The following is a 24782-nucleotide window of genomic DNA, read 5'->3' on the forward strand; positions in this document are numbered from 1 at the left end:
CAAGGGAAAAAAATTCAAAATACTTTTTAAATCTTGAAACCAACAAAACCGGAAAAACATCGATTCGTCGGCTATTTAATTCAGATGGAAAAATAATTTTAAATTCAAAATTCATTATGAAAGAACTTGAGGATTATTACACATCTCTCTACAGAAACCAGGATTCAAGCGATGGTGACCGATTTATTCCAGATTTCACCAACAGCGTTCACATTCCTAAACTAAGCGATGATCAGAAAAATCTTTGTGAAGGAATTTTGTCAAACACTGAGTGTTTTAACGCACTATCTAAATTCCCAAATGGAAAAAAACCTGGAAATGACGGCTTAACACCAGAATTTTACAAAAAGTTCTGGAATCTTCTTGGCCAACTTATGACCGATTCCTTGAATTTTTCTTACCTACACGGCGAATTGTCTAATTCACAAAAACAAGCAATAATAAGACTTATTGAGAAGAAAGGAAAGGATAGACGTTATATAAAAAACTGGCGGCCTATCTCTTTATTAAATGTTGACACTAAAATAGCTTCGAAAGCATTAGCATTGCGATTAGAAAAAGTATTGCCTTTTATTATAAACGGGGACCAATATGCTTATGTCAAAGGCAGAACTATTTTCGATGCGGTCCGGCCAATCGAAGACATCATGGAATACACGAGAATTAACCAGATACCTGGGTTAATGGTGGCAATTGACTTTGAAAAAGCATTTGATTCTATAAGCTGGAATTTTTTGCTAAAAGCATTAAAATCGTTCAATCTTGGTGAATCTTTTGTTAAATGGATCTCTGTTTTTTATTCTAATATATCCAGTTGTGTCACAAACAATGGTTTTTCGACGCCATTGTTCAGTGTTGAAAGAGGTGTTAGACAAGGAGACCCGTTGTCACCGTATCTGTTCATCATAGTGTTGGAACTACTATTAATTAAAATAAGAAGTGATCCTCGTATTAAAGGAATTAAAATTGGTAATATAGAGGTAAAACTTGCAGCCTTTGCTGATGACTTGACAACATTTGTACACAACAAAGCCTCCATAGAACATTTGTTCAGTACACTGGGACTATTCGAAAAATGTTCAGGCTTGAAATTAAACAAAGACAAAACGGAGGCCTACTGGCTCGGGAGTAGCCATAATTGTAAACAAAACTTGGGTATAGAAACTGTTAATGAACCAATGAAGATTCTGGGAATTTATTTTACGTATAATTCTCGCCTAAAACATGAACTTAATTTTGAAGCAATACTTAAATCTTTAAAGAAAACCTTGAATGGTTGGCAATGGCGAAATCTAACTGTGTTCGGCAAGATTCAAATCATTAAAACATTCGCAATGCCAAAACTCATGTACCGTGCTTCCGTATTAAATCTAGACAAAGATTTTTTGAAAAAGGTTAATTCTGTGATGTTTAATTTTTTATGGAACGGAAAAGATAAAATCAAACGCTTAGCTCTGATCAGCGATTATAAAGATGGCGGTCTGAAAATGCCTCACGTGGAGTCTGCAATCAAAACTCAGAGAATCATTTGCCTAAAGAAGTATACTGAGAACTATCATAGCCCTTGGAAAGGATTCTCAAAGATCACGGCGAGAAATTCCTTCTTCATTGTAATTATAATGGTGCTGATCTACCTAAACACCTTCCTAAATTTTATCCCGAGTGTTTTGAGACCTGGGCGACAGTCAATACTAAAGAAATGTCCTCCCGAGACGTCATCATGGATCAAATACTATGGAACAATCAATTTCTGCGTATTGGGGGCAAACCTCAATTTTGCAAAAAATCATATATGGCTGGAATTGTAAAGATAAAAGATATCCTTCTCCCGAACGGCAAATTAAAAACTTGGAATTTCTTTTGAGAAAAAGGGCTGAATTTTAACAATTATTTCTTAATCCTTGGTCTGTCAAAAGCACTTCCAGACGCATGGAGAGTCTTGATAAACTCGAAAAATCCACAACCCCCTGATGCGCAAGAGCAGAGCACCACCACAATTTTGGATTTAACTCAGTTTGTGCTCAATTGTAATAATGAAGAAATTAAGCTCAGTGAACTCACGAGCAAAAGACTGTACTGGATTCTGATAGGGAACATACACGTCCATCCTACTGCAAGATTAAAATACAACTCTTTATTTGATGATCAAAATCTTGACTGGAATCAAATTTATTTAACGCCACAAAAAGTGACTTTAGACATTAAAACAAGAATGTTTCAATTTAAAATTCTTAATCGTATAATATATACTAACAAATTGTTGAATAAAATGAGGCTAATAGATACCTCGTTATGTACGTTTTGTGGAGAGTACGAAGAATCTCTCAAGCATTTGTTTTTACACTGCAAATTTACCATAGATTTCTGGACGCATACTACTAACTGGTTAAATAAATTAAATATTACCATTTCTAGGCTAAATGACAGCGAAATTCTGCTAGGTATTACAAAAGAAAGTCCTCATTGGACTCTTCTCAATCATATTCTCATTGCTGGTAAGCAAGTAATCCACGCTAATCGGCTCAGGAAAACAAAACCACTCCTACCTCAGTTAATAGCTAAACTTAAATTTATTGAACACAATGAATATTGTATCGCTAAGAAAAGGGACAGGCTTAAATTTCACCTACAGAAATGGGAAATACTTAAGTTTTCTTGAGAAATTATTGTATCTTTAAATAAGTCCTTTTACTTAATCTTCATTGTTGTAAATAGGGCATAATTAGTGTCAAATAGAAGTAGCTTAGCAATCAATCAACACTTTTGTTAAATAGGAGTAGCGCTTTACGTTAGCGACAATAGTATTGTTTTTTTTTTTGTGTTTGTAGTGTATGCAATGTTAGAATCGTCTTTGTAAGTAATTGTCAGTAATTGTATTGTAATGTAGTGTGCATGAATCAGTAAGAGCAATTAAAAAAAAAATAAAAAAAAATAACAAAAAATAAACTTTTTGGAGATCGGAATGACAACAAAGTGGATCGGGTTTTTTCCAAAGGGGTTTTGCTGGACTTTCCTCGGGGGTGGGGGGGGGGCAACTGCACAGGGTGTGAATTCAAACACCAGTGCTCTAAATGTGGCCTTAATCAACCCCTTTCCAACTGCCAGCAAAACCAAAAACAGGCGGGACAATGACTAAATCACAAGACAGGGTTGTCAGCCAGCAACAGCTGCACCCATTCCACTACCCACACCAGTCAAGGTTAACAGTTACGCCTTTTATCTTAGGGGTTTTGATAAAAAATGTCTGTATGAGGTATGTATCAATACATACGTCAAAGCAATAAGCTTTCAGATGACTGGTATATAAAGAAATAGCCGAAGCAAATACACACACCCCACCTTACTGACTGGTAGTGGTACAGCAATGGCTTCTCCTGTACCTGAAACCAATACATGGCTTGAACAGCTTTCACATAGACTGCAAAACAGTCATATTTTCTCTTAAGTCGTTGGAAAAAGCGCTTATCGAAGGCGCGAAGCGTCAAACGTTGAGGCGCAAAGTGCCAATCGATCGTCTGGCAAGCCTCGCACGCCCGCAGGGCGAGCGAGGCGAGAAAAAACGACTGTCGGCTTTCCATACAACAAATTTGTTCCGACCAGGGGGCCAAGTAATGTCACCAAGTTGTCAAAAATTTCATGACACCTCCACCCATATTTTAAATTTGATAGCATTGTTTATTTTCACGCTGTCCACGCACGAACTAGAGTGTTTAAAAGTCCGAGTTTTTTTTATTTTGGTTCAGTTTTGCGTGAAAAAGGTAGAATGTGTCCCGTTTAAAATAGAAGTCTGTTTTTATTCATCCAATGGATCAAACAACACCGAAGAAACCCGCCTCATGAAGATGAACAAAGCGAAAAGACGCGTCGACTGTTGCAGATTATGTCTTCGAATTCATAGCGGCAATGAAGCTGCATTCAGCGAGCTTGAACTCTTTGTGACCTAACACGGGAAAACGTACACTAACGATTTTCCGTTTAACCGCTAGAAGCGTTTATTATCCGTTTATCATTCGTTTAAACGATTCATAAAAATCGTTTAAACGGTAAGGCCATCCGTTTATCTGGTGTCCTAAACTGTTTAAACGGTTAACACTATCTTTTACATGCCGTTTAAACGATAAGGCCATCCGTCCATTTCGTATCCTAAACCATTTAAACAGTAAACGCTGTGTTTACTTTATTTCACCGTTTATCAGCGTTTATCGATGTTCACAAACGGCAAACTACGGTACGGAACAAGCACAAATAAAATGGGGTACGCTTGTTTCTAAATAAATCGACTTCGTTTCAAAATTATTTATACCATACAAGCTTTAATAAATTCAACACGCGTGGAATAAAATGAACTGTGACATTTCGAAGCTTGTGATAAACATTTATTTTATCCATCTCACTTACCAGTAAAGCGCAACTTTTTTTGGTAAACTTTTTCGGTAAAATACATTCTCATGTCATCTCCAGTTGAAGGTCTTGATTTAAAACAGTGAAGTGATTCGAAATAATCGAAACAAGTCGAGAAAATACGGTAGCTTTCATCATTCACAATATCGAAAGTGAAAGCCACTTTTCCATTCTCACGTGCAAAGACGAGACGAGACGGCGGCGAATCACGCTTGGCTTCTTGACCTTTCATCGCCAAGAATGTCACGGTTTCCTAGAAATTTCTGTTCACGCAATTGAATGGTATTATTACACAGTAAACGTCTTGATCTTTAATGTTTCTTTCAACTTTTTCACACTGAATGTTTCAGAATTAAAAAACAATTCATTTTCGGAGTTGTTTACCAGCAAACCGCATGTCTGGGACGGCGGGACAGGAGAAGCCGACATTTGCATAATCATAAGTTTGTCGGCGTTTTAAAGAATGTCGCCCGAAAGATATCAAATTCCCCGCGAATACATGTCATTGATTTCTCAATCTTCTGTAGAACTTTTATTCGATCCCAAGTTAAGAAACAAACTTTTGATTCGTTAGCTTTTCGTGAAAACTTTTTTTTACCGCAAACTCGCCGGTTTAAATTGTCACGTTCGATCTCCTGTGTAAATAAAAAACTTGCCGTTGTTTAATTTTTGCTGCATGCAAATACCTAAATGCAGAGTTCGCTTGCAGTCCTCTTATTCTGTTAAATTGCTCTTTGATATGTAGGTAACAGTTAAATTTCAACTTGGAATAGTATGTGTGAACGAGCTTTTAGACAATTTTTTTCCGTCGCCAAAATTTCCGTCTGACACGCAACTAATTATCTCGCGTTCGGCCATTCAAACTTTTGCAAATTTTATCTAAATACTTTCAGTTTTGTCTGCCGCTTTGAAGATCTTTTTCATCCTTGCCATTAGAATGGCTTTCGTTTAAATGTTTTGCACTGCCATTTAAAAACTTTCGGCTTGAGTTTAAATGTTTTGCTTTGCCGTTTAAGCGCTTTCGGCATCCTTTTGAATGTTTTATTTTCGCTTAAACGCTTTCGGCTTCCGTTTAAATGTTTTGCCTTACTGTTTAAACGCTTGTGACAAGCGTTTAATTATTATGCTTGTCCGTTTAAATGGTTTAGAAGCCGTTTACTATCCGTTTACTATCCGTCCGTTTTTATCCGTTTCGCGGATTTTCGTTAGTGTACGTTTTCCCGTGTGAGGTCACCTTTGCCAGGACAAACGGTTGGAAAATGCGGCTTTTGCCAAAGGCCTTTGAAAGCACAGCAAAAACATCCTTACCCTTTGATTAAAAAGCTTCCTTTTGATCTGATTTTAATACAAAACCCAAATCGTTCGCAAGCGCATCCAAGTCTTTTTCATTTTGTTCGCGCGAAGAGCATGTTCTACTGTCAAATTGATACGGAGTCGAATATCTTTGACGAGGTGCGAAAGAGTTTTTGGTGACAGGTAACGTCACCAATGACCAATGACCAATGTGAATTTTCCGTTTCTGGGAGAACGGGAAATTCAAAACGAATTTTATGTATGGAAAGCCGACAGCCGTATCTTTTAGCGTCTCTCCCCAGTCTCACCCATAGTTTTGACATTGGCTCCAGACCTCTCGCTCTCGTTTCAACACCGAGCGCGTTCGCAAAAGATACGACTGTTTTGCAGTCTAGCTTTCACAGCTTTGTTATTGTTAAAACCAATGATGGGCACACTGTATTTCATTTCAAACCTTGGAAAAGTGGTGGCTAAAAGAGATTTTTATGAAGTGCTATTTCTCCCTCAAACTGCTCATTGTGGTCACGAAATATTTCCCAAGTCAACGTGAAAGTGATAGCCATATTTGTTCACCTGTTTGTACAGTTTTTCATGCAGAGCAGCAGTTGAGCACAAGTCATGTTAAGCCTGTTGATAAACCTATTTAATCTTTGACACATATCTCTCCTGGAGATTGATTTAATGGATTTCCGTAATTGCCCATGCGATTGTCAAAATTCTTCACTGCTATATTATCAGAGTGAAGAACAAGAGCAGTATCAACATTTTTCAAAGAGTATGGTATAAACAAGAGGAGCATACTTCTAGATGCTCCCTATTTTGATGTTACAAACCAGTTACCACAAGATGTGATGCACATTGTTCTGGAGGGATCCGTGTCAAGAACACTTTATAGAAGTAAGCATTCCACCTGAATTAAAGGATAAGTGGTTCTGTTACCAGACGATGTGTGCCTGGCACAACGTGGTGCCAAAGACTGTAAAACGAAGGAACATTTGACAGAATTGTTTACAAGTGAGTGTAAACACATGTGTTTCTTTTTATTCTCAGAACATTATTTTTGTAGCAATGCAAATTATTTTGAAAGACTGAAATATATAGGGTATGATAGGGCATGTGGCTTGAAGCCTTTTGAAAGAGCTGAGCTAAAAATGGCAGACAATTATTGACAATATGAAATTTTTAGTGACATTTTTCACATCTCCAAATAAACGTGTGTATGCAACCAGACAATCCAAACTGTCTGCGTCAACCCATCTAGCAATTTTTTTAAGAGATCGGAGCTGTGAATGCAGAATATTGCAAACAGGGCTTCCGTAGATTACTTACTAGGAAGATAACACAATTTAAGAGGAATGTGTTGTTCCGATGTTCAAGTGGTGTCACTGCCACTACAATATATTTTGAAGTCAAGCAAGCCTTAAACCTTAGCTTCTGCTGCACTTCGGAGTGAGTCACACTTTAAAATAGTGCTTATCCCTTACAATGATACAGGCGATCCTGCTTCTTGAAAGAATAAGATATCTATCTTATGCTGCGCTGGCGGTAATTTCTGCACTGAAATATGGGGGGGAGGTGCTGAGCATCCATCAATTTTTGCTTGGGGGACAACTGCCCCCCTCCCTGCTCCGCCGATTATGAGTTCGAAGTTGAATTGATTTTTCTTAGCAATGAGGTAAAGCGCAAAGGGTAAAAACAGCCAACAGGAGTTAGAAAGGATGATTGAAGAAAATTTCACTGGCATATATTTTTTTGTCTTTGCCTCAAAGAAGAATAAAAAGATTGAAGGATTGTGTTGTCAGTCGAGTAGTGTTGTACTATTCTGTAAATTCTCCTCTAGGATAGAACGTGCGCAAGACGACAGCAAAATTAAGTGTTGCTCTGTTTATACCGAACTCTTTAGACAGGAAACACGCAAGGAGTAACACACATGTATGATGAGGGTTTTGGCGCAAATGGCAACAAATAGCTCGGCTCGCTAGCTCGCCTCGCTCTTTGTTGCTATTTGCGACCAAAACCCTCATCATACATGTGTGTAAGCGCGAGCGGCACGCAAAAAATCGCGAGCTGCATTGGTGCGCCAGAATTATTTTTCAATTGAACAAATGCTCTTATTGAGTAAACGAAGATGGGAAGAGGGAGAACTGGAGAAATTAACTTGAATGTAAAGAAAAACTTGAAAAGATCTCGTGGAAAAGCGTTTACAACCTACAAAAAAACTAAAGAAAATGAAAAACAAATAACAATCTTTTTAACAGACGAGCTGATTGAAAAATTAAAAAAACTAGACAGCAGTGTTGTCGCAAACGTTTTGACAAGCTAAACAAAACTTGCACGCTCCGGTGAGTGCATAAATTATCGAGTAACACAGGAAGTCATTGTTTACCCTGTGCCAATTGCGTGGGAAACCCCCTTGACGTAATCTAATTCTTTTTTTTTTCATTTTGAATATTTTTAGCCGGAAAACAACTCAAACTCTTTGTATGTGTGTTTTGAGAGCTATGATTTATTCAACAACAATATTTAATTTGACTAACATGTAAATATACCGTGAAATATTGAGCTAAGAACTTTCTAGCACATAAAAGAACAATATAAGATCACGGTAATTTTATTCACCAGGCGTCATTACTATTTTTAGTTAATAGGTTATTTCCCGATGTAATGACGTCTTTTGTGACCAATCACCGTTAAAATTATAACTATATATTATTCACATAAGCTTTTTTGTATTACACAAACAATTATGGCCGATGTATGGAGACGTTTATCAAACCTTTTTAATCGAAAAAAGAAGCAAAGACGCAGCTTACGGACATGAATCATTTGGAAACGACAAACTAGGATCTGATTATAATATTTTACATCAGCTATTCGTGCCTTCGCTTCGCGAAACCTAAGCAATTACGGACAACAATCAGATGCTTGGTCGTGAAGTTTGGTCACAAGGTTAAGTATATCGGATGCTTGTAGACGTTTTTTCAAACATTTTTCGATCAAAATTAAGAAGATTTAACTCAGTTTATCGACATGAATCATTTGTAGATGTCAAACGATAGCCTAATACAACTAAAGCGTTTGCCAAACTTGACCAAAATTTGCCAAGTTACAAGCCAAAACACGTCATCACTTTGGAATGCAATCGGTTACGCCGTAACCTGAATTGACAAAATTATTTTAGTCACAGGCCTCAAAACGTCATCACTTTGAAATTTCAAATGGGTTACGCTGTAACCCGAATTGACAAAATCAGCCAAGTTCTCAACCTTAAATATTCCGCCGTTGTCAAGGAACAATTTACCTTAGATACCGTGGCCATAGATGTCTGCCGTTGTCAAGGAACAATTTACCTTGGATACCGTGGCCATGAATGTCCGCCGTTGTCAACGAACAATTTACCTTGGATACCGCGGCCATAGATGTCCGCCGTTGTCAACGAACATTTAACTTAGCAACTGAATAAAATTATTTTACTTAACACACTTGTAATGTTTATTGATTGCTTATTATATCATTAAAAAGCTGTTGATTTGCATAAGTCTGACGCTGTGGGACATTCACCCACACACAAAAAAAATTTGCATGCATTGTTCAGACAAGCCCTTGACTGTGGGGATTAAATCAAGTGTTTATTTTTTTTCTGATTTCGACTCGGCTGAAAGTCACTTTAAGCACGCTTTAACCTTTTATTTTGCCTCGTTCAGGCAAACAACAACCTCTCTTGTGATGTCTCGAACATTTTTTTGCAACTCGAACGACAATGCTTCCATCACAAAGTAAACGACAAGATGAGCGCAGACAATCATTCTTTTATAAAATGAAAAAATGTTTTATTGGACTGAAATTTTATTTCGAAATGTCGGTAGCGCTTTCGAGAAGTTTTTTTTCCAATCTTTTGCGTTCTTCTCTCTTGATTTCTTCCCGAATTTTTCCGATGTCTGGCTGGAGTGAATTTCTTTGTTTTTGTGCAAAGTTTGAGCGTAAAGTATCTTTAAGTTGTCGATATTTCTTCATTTCTCGTGTGATCAGTTGAAACTCTTTGTCAGAAACAAGATTATCATTCAGAGCTTGTGAGACAGAGCTGTTTATCGAGTCATGTTTTGCAACAGCCAGAGCGAGGATTCTTGAGTGCTTATTAACTTTACGTTCAAGCTTTTTGTTGATAACTGACAGGCCAGTGGAAGCTGCGCCAGATATACCTGCTACTGCTGCAACAGGAACGCCGATAACAATTCCAACACCAGTAAGTGAAGTCGCAACAGCTCCAGAAGACAGAGCTGCCGTCACGGCGCCAAGACAGACCACGGAATAGTGAATAACTTTCCGGACTTTTTTATATTTTTTTAACACAAGCCTGTAATGCTCAGCTTCAGCGGATATTTCTTTTTCAATTTTACTTATTTCAGTCAGCCGAAAATTCTCGGCATTTGTTGGGAGGCTTGGATAAAGTTGTGTTTCTTCGCGATCACCATAAGCAGGGGCACTCGGGAGAACATTAGCAGATGACATGGTCGTATACAATAAAAAAAAATTAATTTAATTCTAATTCAAAATGCAGCGGAGCTCCAACAAAGTCAAACTTACTGCCAGTTTTGTCTTTGACGGTCAATGTGACACTGTTCACACTCTGAACAGCGTTGGTTCGACGTGAATTATTGATAAAATTTTGAGGGTAATGAACCAAATCATAAGGTTTCCCGGTTATTGGTACACAAGCGAGAATGTCACTTGGCTTTCCATTATACAAGTTATTTTCTTTGGAAAGTAAATCGCAGTGAATGTAATAAAAGTCTGGCTTAGTAAAATCTTCAATTCTTGCGTTAGCAGCATCAACAATTGTGTTCTTAAAAAGTTTAGAAAGATTTTTATCAAAAGAAAAGCTTTCAATATTTTTTGTTTTTGTTATTGAAAAGCCTCTTTTTAAATCATCCCTTTTTACTGTTAGCTTTTGTTGATCTTTGAACTTATTAGCCAGGTAAGTTGTAATTTCATCAAAATTGTAGTTGCCTGGAAAAAAATCAGCAACATTGTTGCTCACATTGTTTTGTTTAATGCTAATGGAGCCAATTTCTTCCAGATTACGCCAGCTGTTTTGTAACGAGCATGACAGCAGGCTGATAAACCTTGGTTTTTCAATTGGCTGGTCAAAGTAAACAGATTTCCTGTTGGAACTCGCGTCGATTGTGAGCACAACCATCTTTATAATTATCTTTTGAAAAATAAATCTTTAATATAAAATGGCTCCGCCTATTCCGAGAGCTGATGACATTTCTCAATCAACTTTTCTTGATTCCAAAGAAAGAGATTTTATGAAGTGGATGAAAACCCCAGAAGCAACTAAAATTTCTGAAGCGGCAAAAGACAATGCGTGGAAACCTTTTCTTGCAAAATATCCAAACGCTGACCGAACAAAATTTGTTGCACAGGTTGAGTTTGCGTACAACCACACAGCAACGGCAGACATTTATTACAAGGCAGAGCAAGGCCATTTGATAAATGTTTTTGGCTCTGACAGCAAATATTGGAGCCCAGAGATGAAAAAAGCACTGGGGGTGAATCAAATTTCAGGCGGTTTTCCACAACAGCTGTCACCAAGCGGCGCAAAAGGCTCATCTTTGTCAATTCCCGCGGTTGGATTTCACGAAGCCGCACCGAGTTTGAAAAAAATCTTTAACAGCAAAATCAACATCTACGTAACACCAGATCAATATTTCACAACGAAATTAAGAGAGATTTTTCAAAAAACAAAACTGAAGCATACATCAGGAAAAGAGTCAAAAAAGTGGCTTGCGGGGCCTAACATGGCCTATTGGCCCCAGCAACTTAACTTTGCGGTATGGTGCGCGACAACAGGCTGCGGTATAAGTCGAGATATTTTCGATGAAGAGCACTCAGCTCTTAGCTTGCCACCGATTGTGCGTAATTTTTATCTTTTTCACGTTTATTTCACGATAAGGCGAATATTGTTTCGGATGGGGGGAATTCAGAGCGTAAGCGCCTTGCCAGGCGACCCAACTTTTAGCCAGTTCGACAACAAGTACGACGTAGCTTCGTACAAAAGAATATGTGCTGAGTTCGGTGTCGACCCGTCAAGCGATTTTCGTTTTACAACAGGTGCAAACCACGGACTTGGTGCTATTTATATCTGGATTTCAAGCAATGGTATACAAAAAACTGGAGCAAAATACCCCGATTACGATAAATTTTCGGATGAAGGTGGAACTGCAAGCGACGGTAACCTTATTTATTACATTCAGCCAGATGATTCTGCAGCATCACAGGCTGACTGGTTTTGTGCAAATGCAACGCAAGGGCTTACTCAGGCGGGTTTGTCAAGAATAAACCAGTCAATTGAGGCTTTTGTCTACTGTATTCTGGGTTCGCAGGTCAACGTTCGAAGTAGCATACTTGGAACAGGCGGCCGTGCAAAGGAAGCGCAAAGTGAGTTCCTCATGTTGGTTGAAGACGCTATAAGGCAACCTGATCTGGCAAAGTCGGTCCAAAGATACCAACTCGCCATCGACGAGGCTAAGGTTCGGCTTAACCTTGCAGTCTGTCCAGGTGCCTGGCTGATGCCCTCTCGTATGGTGATAAACACAGAAAGCGTTGTTGGTTACAATAACCAGCTTAAGCAGGCTGTTGTTGGGATGAAATTAGGAGTGAATGATGAGGTTAATAAAGCTACAAAAAAAGCAGCTCTTAAACTGATGGCCGGAGGAAAATCAAAAATCAACCCACCAAACAGCCACCCTTCAAATCCTATACACAAGAGCGCCACAGCAAAAAAAAATCAGGCACCCGCCGCAAGCGCTGCCAACGCGCAAAGAGCTAAAGCTACGAAGGCCGTAGCCAATGATTCACACGAAATAAACAAAGCAACTGTCGCTGTTGGCGCGGTTGGAGCAGCAGCTTTGCTCTACACCCTTATGCGTTAACGTCTCTTTCTTCCGCGGCTTGTTTGTCAGTGGGGGATGCATTTTCATCCTCAATGATTTTTTTGTCTTCCTCGTTTTGGCGCTTGAGCTCATCTTCTTGCTCTTTAAGATCATCCAACGCTCTTGTGTCGTTGAGCCTTTCTTGCAAAGTGTTTCTTTCGCTCTTTTTGGCAGCGAGGCTTGCCCTTAGTTGGTCGACTCGTGTTTGTTCTTTTGCCTTCTGCTTAGCTTGTTTTTCAAGAGCAGCAACTTCTGTTTTTGCGTTTTCAAAATCCTTTTCAAGATTTTTTTTCAGTTGCTCAAGTCTGCGTAATTCTGATTCATTTTCAACATTTGGCCCAAGTTGATCAATCTTGGCTTGAGTTCGCTCGATTCTTATTCTAAGATCTCGCACTTCTTGGGCGGCTTTTTCTTTTTGTATGCCAATTCTTTCTGCCTGTTGTAGTCGAATTTCAGCTGCTCTTAATCTTTCGCGCTCATCCTTTATTTCTTCATTGTCTCTCTCAATAAGTTCTTGTGCCATTGGTCCAAGTTCTTTCCTGATTTCTTTTGTAAGACTTGGATTTAGCTGTTGGTTACCACCTGTACCCCTTTTTGTGGTGAAAAGGTCATATAATTTTTTACCAGCTCCGGCCATTTTTACTTGTAATCTGCCCTTTAGACTGTAAGAGGCTTCAAGATTTGTTGATGAGCTTTCTGGAAACACCCCTTTTAGAGCATTCCATGCCTTTTCGCTCATTGATTGCGCACTGCCAAGCAAAGGTGTTTCATCATATGATGTGTCTGGCAGCCCGCTCTGTTCGTGCTGCATCGTTTGCATTTCATGTTGTTCACCCCCATGGTAGGGTGTGGATGCCTCCCCGGGCTGAAATGGTCGGGTTGTGTCGACCTCTTGTTTCTCTTCATCATCGTTATCACTGTTGTGGGGTTCTCGTATCCAAACTCACCACCACCTTCCGCCATCACGTAATTTATATATATTTTCAAATTAAACTTTTCAATTTAACAATAAAACCAATCGAGAGATGGCTGCTGTTCAAGAAAACCTTCGACCGGGACGCACAGAGAAAATACTTGGCGCACTGAAAGCCGAGCGCGCGGTAAAACGAATCACTTTTGACCGCACAGAAGCCAATCCAGAGAAAACGTTGTATGTTTCAGTGCCCAAGCTGAACGAAAACGAGGTCATTGTGCCTGGCTCGCTGGCGCTGCGCTTCAACATCGACTTGAGCGGAGGCCATGCCAACAACTTTCTGGTTGACAACGTCAGCCGAGCTCTGGTCGACAAGTTTGTTGTAAAGTACGAAGGCACCGTCGTGCAGGACACGGTGGGCTATGACATCTACAAAATATTTGAGGATTTTTTCCTTTCGCAGGAGGAGCGCGACGACAGGGTGCCAGAGGGCATTCAGAGCGAGGACCTCAACAAAATTCGCTCAAATGCTGGCGATAAGAAAACTTTTGGAGTCGAAGCAGAAAAAAAGCTAAATGAGCTCTATGGTAATAAATACCGAATCCGACTGGATCACCAGATTTTAACTGACCATGGGGCATTTTATCCTCAGGCACTATACAACGATCTTGTGTTCGAACTGAAGCTCGCGGCAGCCGAACATGTGGTCAGAGGCTCAGATACAACAAAACTAAACTACAAGTTGACAAACATCCAGCTGGAGTACGAGATGATAAGAAGCAAGGAAATTGCAGATGAAGCGTTCAGCACTTATTCGGGCGGCAAAGAGTTCGCTTACGACCACATCCAGCGTGATAAAGTGACGACTTTTGCAAAAGGCTCCGACACACGTCTGAATCTAAGGGTCAACCCGCAGAGGAGGTCCATGAAAGGTATCTTGCTCCTATTTATTGAGCAATATAACAAAGGTGCAAGGAGCTCGGAAAAGTACATCAACCCGGACCTTACAAAAGTAAGCATCACTGTCAACGGCTCGCCAAACATGCTGTACAACAACGGCATCGAAGGAATGGACATTTGGGGAGAAGTCGGCAATTGTTTTCTTTTACACCCCCTCTGCCAAGACCACAAAGGCAATCTTTGAGGATTACGCTGGCGAACTTGCCAATGAGGATTACAAAGAAATCATTTTAAAGCTAAAAAAAAATAAGTTTTCGCATCTTGTCATTTCTCATCGCCACCCTTACGGAACAATTTTTTTTTATTGAACATATTTTTTATAGTAATAAATGGCTGACCCTTTCGCAACTTCTCCTCCCGAGAGCGTCAAGGGCGCTGCAAGTGAACAAGAATTAGCTTCCGTAATGGAACTGCTAGGAGCTGAACCAGAAAGTACAGAAAGCGCTATGGCACTCATTCAAGGCCCTGACATTCCTGCTTTGCGTGAACGGCTTGCAATCCTTGTTTCAACAGGCAAGTCCAAAGAAGCAATCGGTGTGCAGCTGACACACGAGCAGGTGAAGCGCTTTACAGATAAAGAAGTTGAAAAGTACTTCAAGAGGTATGAGGCATACGTTGGATCCAAAACAACTGACAGCTTGATTGACAGCTTTATTTTTCTTGTTACCAAAGTCGTTGGTATGGCCGTAAATATCAAGGACGTCAATGATTATCAAAAGGAACTCAAAAACGACTACATTATCAGTAAAGAGCTGTCCACTTTGGCAGGCGGTCTGTCTTTGAAATGCGGCCGCTTTCTTGCCGTTGCAAATGCTGCGCTCATCACAACAAAGCACGTTGATTTAAACGAAGCTACAAAGTCGCACACTTCGCTGTGCGAAACCAAAGGTGCTTCCAAAGATGCGGACACAAACACTACTGAAGATTTTTCTGAGCAATGCTAAGAAAATGCTAAGTAATTACTGAACAATGCTTAGCAATTGCTTAGCAAAAAATCTTGCTGAGCAATTTTCTATTTAAATATTATTTTTTTTTATTATAAATGGCCGAGCTCGAACAAACTCCGATCGCTCAAGAAGAACAGAAACAAGTTACTTCAACAACTCCAGCAACAAAGCCTGCCAAAAATCCAAAGCGAGTGGCTGCTGGCAAGCTTGCAGCTGAAAAAACAAAACAGGCTCGTGAAGCACAGAAAAAAGCTTCTATCGAGGCTGCTGCAATAATTGCAAAAGAAAAGGAAAAGAAATCTGCGGCTGCAAAGCGAAATGTAACACCACCGGCCGTAACGGAACCAGCTCCGCCCGAGGCTCAGCCGCAATCAAGCGGTCTCACCACAAATCAATGGATATCTTTGCTTGGTATCGGCGTTGCAATCGTTACAACTTATGTGAAACGCGAAGACATAAAAGCCTTTATAAACGAAAAAAGAAGTCCAACATTTAAAGCTCCGCCAACTCTTATAACTGATGACACACCAGTTACAGCAGAAAGTATTGGAAGGGTTGCAACGCGTTCTTCAGACACGCGCCAAACAGGCTCTAGAATTCCGCAACCAACAAGCCAAAATGGCTCAAAAAGAGGAATCCGTAGTATGGATTAAAAAAATTATTAAATAAATTCCATTTAAACATTTTCTATTTTTAAGTAAACGAAATACTATGACCACAACAAGTTCATACACTTTGTCTGACCGATTGGATTTTGGAAACTTTTTTGTGCTTTATAAGCTAAAATGCTTTGAAAAAGGGTGCCCTGGGGGCACCGGAGCTTCGCTCCATAAGGCACAAGCAACAGCTGCTTTGAAAGAGGGAAAAGCCTTTTTAAACCGGTTAGAACCAGAAAAATTAAAAAATTTTTATGCAATTTCTGAAAAATCTGTAGAAAGTTTAAACTTTTGGTATGAGGCTTTAAAAGATCTTAAAAAAAAGTATGAAAAAAGAAAAGATATAATTGAAGAAGCAAACAGTTTGGTGCTTGATGAAATGGAAAAAACCTTTTATTCTGCGGTTGATGATGTTGGTTTAACCAACGAAAGTTTTTAAGCAAGTGATTTCTGTGTTACTTTCTGACTTTAGCAATTAACTTTTTTTTTCTTTATTAGAGCTCTTTGATGAGATTAAAAGAATGCCTTGGGCACCCTTCGACAATCCAAAATGCCATTAGACCTCGCAAACAAAGAGGAATCCGCCCGATGGATTAAAAAATTTCTTTTGAACATTTATTTTTCATTTATTATACCGACAATGTCCAAAACAATGACCGACACTATGCCCGACACAATGCCCGACAAAATTGAGATTTTAAAAGCATTGAAAAAATATTGCGAAATGCGCTATAAACTTGAAAATGATGTTTTACGTTTTAAAAGGGATTATGAGGTTTTAAAAGAAATTGCAACCGCGTGTGAAAAAATAGAAAATGAAGAAGAAATAAAAGAGAAGCTTGAAGAAGTTAGAAGTTTGCAAGATGAAAATTTAAGGCTTCAAGATAGAAGTTCAGTGTTGATTTTTGAAATAACAAAAAAAATAGCTGCTTTAATTCAGGAATCCAAATTAAAAGCAAGCGATTTTCTAATTTATCTCTTTACCAATTAAAATTATTTTTAATTTAAAGATTTATTTTTATTTTTAATTTAAAGATTTATTTTTATTTTATATCAAAACGCCATGTCGGACAACAAGCTCGTGAAAACACTCATGGATGCTGCCACTCTTACAGGTCTCGCCGCCGGAATCGGCTGGGCTGCTAAAAAAGTTGTGAAAGAAAACTTCACATCCGACCCAAGCAGCAGTTTTATGAACTATGTAAAGTTCACAGCCGTCATGGCTGGCAGCGTTGCACTTAAACAGTATCTCGAGGACCAGAAAATTCTCCCCACCAATTAAAAAAAATTCGCATAATATAATAACAAAGTTCTACTATGGCAAGCATCGCAGGTAAAATACTCAGCGGCCCAGCTCAAAGTGTGAAATAGCATTGACGAGAAACATTTGATCAAAGTACATTTAAGTAACTGCCACCACAATCACTATTCTGTATGGCAGTATACTATGAAAGAAGATTCCTTGTACGTTAAATCGCCGAACCATCCTGATTTAGCGAACTACTGGGAACCAACCTCGTCCAAAGGAAGTTGTGCACACACTAGAAACGCTTCCAAAGGTAAAAATGAAAGTTGCAGCAACCAAAAGAAAATGACAGCATAAAAACTTGAGCGTTTGTGGTGTCTCACAAATAGCGGTGCAAAAAAGGGAATAAAAAGTCATATGGAGCTTCTTTTGCTCGCAAGCAGCCAATCGACGTTGCTTATGCCTACAATGTCCTTCATGCCATCTACCAGCAGCCAGATACTTTTCCTGTTCCTACAACACTCTTCATGCCATCTACCAGATACTTTTCCTGTTCCTACAACATCCTTCATGCCATCTACCAGCAGCCAAGCTACTTTTCCTGTATCTACAACACTGTTCATGCCATATACCAGCAGCCAAGCTACTTTTCCTGTGCCTACAACACTGTTCATGCCATATACCAGCAGCCAAGCTACTTTTCCTGTGCCTACAACACTGTTCATGCCATCTACCAGCAGCCAGATACTTTTTCTGTTCCTACAACACTCTTCATGCCATCTACCAGCAGCCAGATACTTTTCCTGTTCCTACAACACTCTTCATGCCATCTACCAGCAGCCAGATACTTTTCCTGTGCCTACAACACTCTTCATGCCATCTACCGGCAGCCAGATACTTTTTCTGTGCCCACAACACTCTTCATGCCATCTACCAGCAGCCAGATACTTTTCCTGTTCCTACAACACTCTTCATGCCATCTACCAGCAGCCAGATACTTTTCCTGTTCCTACAACACTCTTCATGCCATCTACCAGATACTTTTCCTGTTCCTACAACATCCTTCATGCCATCTACCAGCAGCCAAGCTACTTTTCCTGTATCTACAACACTCTTCGTGCTGTCTACAAGCAGCCAATCGACTTTTCCTGTGCCTACAACATCCTTCATGCAAGCTACAAGCAGCCAAGGTACTTTTCCTGTGCATACAACACCCTCTCTGCCATCTACAAGCAGCCAATCAACTAAGCCTATACCTACAATATCCTTCATGCCATCTACCAGCAGCTAGTCGACTTTGCCTGTACCTACAATATCCTTCATGCTGTCTTCCAGCAGCCAAGGTACTTTGCCTGTGCATACAACACCCTCTCTGCCGTCTACAAGGAGCCAATCGACCTTGCTTCTGCCTTCAGCATCCTTCATGCCATATACCAGCAGCCAAGCTACTTTTCATGGGCCCACAACACTCTTCATGCCATCTTCAAGCAGCCAATCGAATTTGCCTATGCCTACAGCATCCTTCATGCAAGCTACAAGCAGCCAACTTACTTTGCCTAGCTCTACAACTGTCTTTATCCCACGAACATACTGATTCCACATTCACAACTGACCCTGCAACAATAAAATATTCATGGTGTATGTTCATGGTGTATGGATCTGGTTCCTGCCTGACTGGCTGGATTCATTATGCATACCATGGAACATTGACAACCTTCATCAGGGTAAAGACCTTTGGGAGGTTGGTACAGTCAACTGCCCCTTTTCATAAGTGGACAGTTGTTATGAGAAATCATTGATCTACAAAAACTGGAAAAAATTCCTCAATGTTCAGTCAACGAAAATTTATCTATAATTTGGTTAAAAATTGCAATTTTGATGAAAACATTGTCTTTGCATAATATATGGAACTGAGACCAGGAAAATTGTATAAAATTCTAAACACTAAGAGTAAGTAGTGCGGTTATCATTTTATCCGAGCCCCTGTATGGGTACTTGTGACAAAAACAAAGTTGCAGCAATGCCATTATGTAAACCACTATGGAGGCAATGTGCTAATCGACCCATCTCATGCAACTGCTAGGGAGACTACAGAACAGGAGATAATCGACCCATCTCATGCAACTGCTAGGGAGACTACAGAACAGGAGATAATCGACCCATCTCATGCACCTGCTAGGGAGACTACAGAACAGGAGATAATCGACCCATCTCATGCAACTGCTAGGGAGACTACAGAACAGGAGATAATCGACCCATCTCATGCACCTGCTAGGGAGACTACAGAACAGGAGATAATCGACCCATCTCATGCACCTGCTAGGGAGACTACAGAACAGGAGATAATCGACCCATCTCATGCACCTCTTAGACTTCAAGTCAGCAAATTTATGTGCCTGAGGAGATGGATGACCACCATTATATTTCAGATGCTGAGCATAAAGGAGATATGGAGCATGGAGAAATAAAAGGATTTTCACAGGACCCATGTTGATAGCAGTTTTTTACAACTGAAATGGTCATCCTGTATAAATGTTTTTATTATTATTATTATTATTATTATTATTATTATTATTATTATTATATGAACTCCGTGACCTCGAGGCTGACTTGCTTAAGATGGTCTGTAATGATGTCGAAATAGAGCCCGTCCTTCAAGAACTGACTGGAGAGAGGCTACCAAGCGGCGCTAACACAACGCCAGATGCTCGCCTAGATATACATGCCCGGGGGTTTTGGGAGAAGCAGAGATCCGCGTTCTTTGATGTGAGGGTGTGTCACCCCAACGCGGATTCCTACAAGGACCAAACCCCCAAGCAGATATACCGTAACCATGAGAATGAGAAGAAGAGGGCTTACGCAGACAGGGTTCTTCAAGTAGAACAGGGAACTTTCACTCCATTGGTGTTTACATCCACCGGAGGAATGGGCGAGGAGTGCAAGAGGTATCACAGTAGGCTTGCAGAATTAATCGCCGCAAAGAAAGGGGAGGATTACGCAACAACGGTGTCTTGGATCAGATCAAAAGTCTCATTTGCGATCCTCCGATCCGCCTTAATCTGCCTAAGGGGATCAAGAACTGTAAAGAGAAACAGGAACATTGACATTTATGATATGGACTTTCAAGTAGAGAATTCTCGTACTGCAATTTAGATCGAATATTTTTTTTTTTTTTTTTTTAATATATAGTTCTTCTTTTATTATTGCTCTCGAAGTCGCTTTTACTATTTTTCTACATTTTTAAAGACACTGTTTTTATTATTATGTAAATAATATGTTTATATATAAAGTTCTTATTATTATTATTATTATTATTACAAGTGAAACCGGTAAAAACAATATATAATTATATATTCCATAGAAAACAGGAAAATGTGAAAAGGTTAAAAAATAGATAAGTCTGAATAAATCTGCAGCTTACAGTACTTTTATAAGTAAATGCCTACATTGTGCGGTTCCAGAAAATTTGATACTCACCCCAAGGATGGTCGATGGAAATTCTGAAGGGGAGGGAGGGCGCAATAGCCCAAATTTTTAAAATAAAGTATGAAGCTAAACTGAAAGTTCCAGGGGGTCGGAAGGGTCCAATCTTGGGGTAGGTATGGATATTTTTGGAACCACACATTATAATTAAACTGCCATTAAGGTCTGGACACACTAGGCGACACGTCGCTGCAACACGCCGTGGCGACAGTCGCCTAGTGTGACATGCGACAAACTGTGTCGCTGCAACAGAATTTTGTCCCTGCAACGTCTTGCACGAATTCAAACTGGTTTGAGAGCGTGTCATGTATTTTCGCCATATTGAATATGGAAAACTAGTTTGCATTCCCCCTCTTCTAAATTAGCTGTTTGTGCACCAAACAAACACCTTGTTGCAGCGACTTAGTTGTAAGCAGTACACATGGAGCGACTTGTCGCCGCGACCTGTCAAGTCGCATAAGTTGTCCCGACCTTTACACTATTGAAGACACTTAAGCCTGTGCTAGAGTAAATTTATGGTCTGCGATAGTAATTTCGTAAATTTTCGTAATATTTTCGTAGAATACCCCGCCATTATTCATCTGCTCCCGTGGTCCACAGTCCGCAGTGAAATTTTGTTGTTAAGTTATATTTCACTCATAACGCAGTCCGCAGTCATGCATTCCATTAATCAAAATTGGATTTAATTGTTATAATTGCCTGCCACCGCGGTCCACAGTCCCATAGTGTTTTATTTGAAAATAATACAAAGTCTGCTAATCGCCTGCCACCAGGGCCCGTAGTCCCGTAGTCGATTCTAAGAAATGCTAGTAAATGTTATAATCGCCTGCCACCCTGGTCCGCAGTCCCGTAGTGGATTTAAGAACAGTAGATATCCTGAACACAATATAAAGGCTAACCGCAAGCAACCAAATCGCAGTCCGTAGTGTACCCAGAATTCTACATGTTAACAATATATAGTGTTGCACTTACAAATATAGATAGCTAACCGTGAACAGGCTAACCAAAGTGCATTTTAGGCTAACCGAAATGAATAAGTAGGCCTCTCTAAACACAAAACATTCTGTCCCATATGTTCACTATGGGACTGCGGACCACGGTGGCAGACAAGAAATGCGTGACTACGCAGTGGCAGGCAATCTAAACACCAAACTTTTTGTGACGGACCGTGGACCGTGGACTGCGGTGACATTAAAATCAGTTCAGCATGAAATAATTTTTGATATTTGTATGGTGACTGCAGACTGCGGTGGCAGTCATTTCAGTTATGCAAAAAAGTGCCGGGGTAATCTACAATCATGCCAAAACAAAATAGTTTTGTCATGAACCCAGAATGGTTTCAAAACTTACATGTAATAAAGTGTCAGTATTCACATGTAGCCTTATCTGATTGGGTTCTGGGATGTTCATATTACATATAACATAGCTATAAATGTCACTAAAGTATATTCAGGTTTAAACTGGCAACATGTGGGAATCAATCATGTGACAATTTTATTACATTAACACAATGTGTATTTTTGAGTTCATTTTGACTAAGAGAAATGTCATTGCACTCTTCAAGTCACCTGTAAATAGAAACAAAACAAACAAAAACTGTTTATTTTGATGAAATTGCTATTTTTCCAGCATGCAGACTGTATATTGAATGGCCTTTTTCAGTGTGTGAAAAAAAAAACTGACTGCTTTCATGTTGGGCTAGTGGATTCAATAATTTTTTCCACTTGCTAGATAGCCAAATGACATTTATGGATTTTTATTTGTTGTTGTTGATCTTTCCAGAGAAACATGGGACTTTGGGCAAGCATATAATGGTTTCACCTTGCACAGTCTACCTGGGTCAGGCCAGGAAGAAATCAATTTTCTTTGCACCCTTCCTTTCATTAATCATAATTTTGCAGAAAAAAATGTCAGTCTTCATCTGAACTTTTCACATTGCTAGCTGTAGTTTAAAATGCTACTGAAGGCCATCCAACAACTGAAAATACATGCCTTAAAAATATGTCAAACAGTTTTTTATAACATAGGCAAATGTCTGGTCAAAAAGTAGATCTTTTAAAAATGTCTCAGGTAGTGAATGTGTGAAGAGAGGATGGGAATTGCTGAGATTGGCTAAAGAGATCAATAACTGCCTGAACTTGTTATAATCCATAGTTTAACTCACCAGCAATTCAGAAAGTCCTCAGTTCAGAATTCTGTAAATCCTGTTTACAAATTAGACATTCTAATAATCCCACAAATTACCTGTATACAACAAAATGCAAAAGAAACGTCAATCTATGTCTGGCAATACAATACACATCGTGGCAAGATAGAAATTTAAACTTCAGAAATGGTCTCATTTATTTCTTTGTGGCCGGAAATGACCACATGGTCAATATTTTGACAAACATTTCCTCACGTATAAATAATTAAAGGATGTGATTCTTATTAAATTGAAGTAGCTTAACATTCAGATTACAAATATAAATAACAATTACATGCCTCGACGAACTGAGTGACATTACTATGACACTATCGCCTCAAAATCTACAAGATCTTTTCGGCTTTAATTCCAGTGAGCTAAGACCAGCTTAGTTTTAGTACGATTCTATCTTTAGCACTTTTATTAATCTTCACATAAACGCCGAAGACATAAGCTTAAGCCAGTCTTCAAAATGAAATTATAGTACAATGAGAAACGCTTACCTGAAGTCTCTGTTAGAAATGTTTGTGCGAAAAGCTTCCACCGTTTCTCCTCATTCCATATTCTTCTCCAGTATCGGGAATACAAATAAAGGATATCGAATACCCTTTGTTCGGGACATGTGATCGAGTCAAGAAGAAAGAACATTGACAAAACTATCCTATAGAACTCGAAATTGCAAAATCAAAACACTAGATCGACGCCATTTTGAAAATGCGCCCGCAATACGGACCGCGGGGAATCCGCAAGCAGGGGGGACTAAGGGGACTAGGGGGGACACAGCTTAAACTCTCCCCAAGCGCCACTCCTTTGTCTGAAAGAAATTACATTCAACCTCGCTCAGAGCAATTACAATGAAAAGAAACTGATCACGCTATAATAAAGAGCATACACTCAAGCCTTTGGCAAAATTTTCTTTTATTTCAAATGCAAATGGTCGTTGAGTAGGAAGCCAACAAACTTTTCTATTGTATTTTTTACTACCGTACTTTTTCACGAAAAAGTAATAATGGCCATTTTTCAAAACACTATTTAAAAAACTACAACTTTGCTCAAAAAGATCCTAAGAGAGAGGTTCTAGTAAAGTTTTCAAGCGAATTTAAAAATGTGATCCGTTCTGGTCACGTGACCGATGACGTCATAACAATGGGACTAATAAAAAACTACTTCACATATAATTATCTACCAACATGTAATTTCTTATTACCTCGCATTTAATGCAACGCCAGATACGCACTTGTACCCAGACTCCCATTTTTTGAAAATTGTGCATAGCTACCTTAATTTTGATATTTTGTTCGGTACCTGGGCAGTCCGAAATGCCTCACACCAATGTGCTTCAAACTGCAATGACTGCTTTTTTAGTAATAAACTATTTTCGTCACAGTGAGCAAAAACGAACTTCTGAGCAAAGTCAGGTGACTAATGACGTCATCAACCTACGACTTATACAATAAGTAGTTTATGGTAAGAGTTATTTCTATACGACGTACTACTCCTGCTGACTTCAAACTGACCAAGTTATTTGGCATTGACGATTTTTCAGTTGCAAAGGATTTTGGGAAGGTTTTTATTATAATTATATATTGTTTTTATAATTATTATTATTATTATTATTATTATTATTATTATTATTATAATTGTGTCAAATGTACCACATCTAGAAGATTCAATAGAATTTATCAGTTATCTTCCTTCCTCTTAAAAAAAATTCTTACTGAAGACACAAAAGAGCTTCAAAGGAGGCACATTTAATCTTTATG

General features: G+C 39.2%; 1 long non-coding RNA gene across 1 annotated transcript; it reads right to left on the reverse strand.

The window, feature by feature from the left end:
- Positions 1-22307: 22307 nt before the first annotated feature.
- Positions 22308-23750, reverse strand: LOC144650208 (uncharacterized). Its single transcript, XR_013570049.1, has 3 exons — positions 23523-23750; positions 22999-23078; positions 22308-22402 (listed from the first exon to the last, which is right to left on the reverse strand). It is a non-coding gene; the product is annotated as an uncharacterized LOC144650208 (long non-coding RNA).
- Between the last annotated feature and the right edge of the window lie 1032 nt (positions 23751-24782).

Source organism: Oculina patagonica, chromosome 4, assembly GCF_052425735.1.
Source record: "Oculina patagonica isolate OP01 chromosome 4, crgOcupat, whole genome shotgun sequence".
NCBI classification, from domain to species: domain Eukaryota; kingdom Metazoa; phylum Cnidaria; class Anthozoa; order Scleractinia; family Oculinidae; genus Oculina; species Oculina patagonica.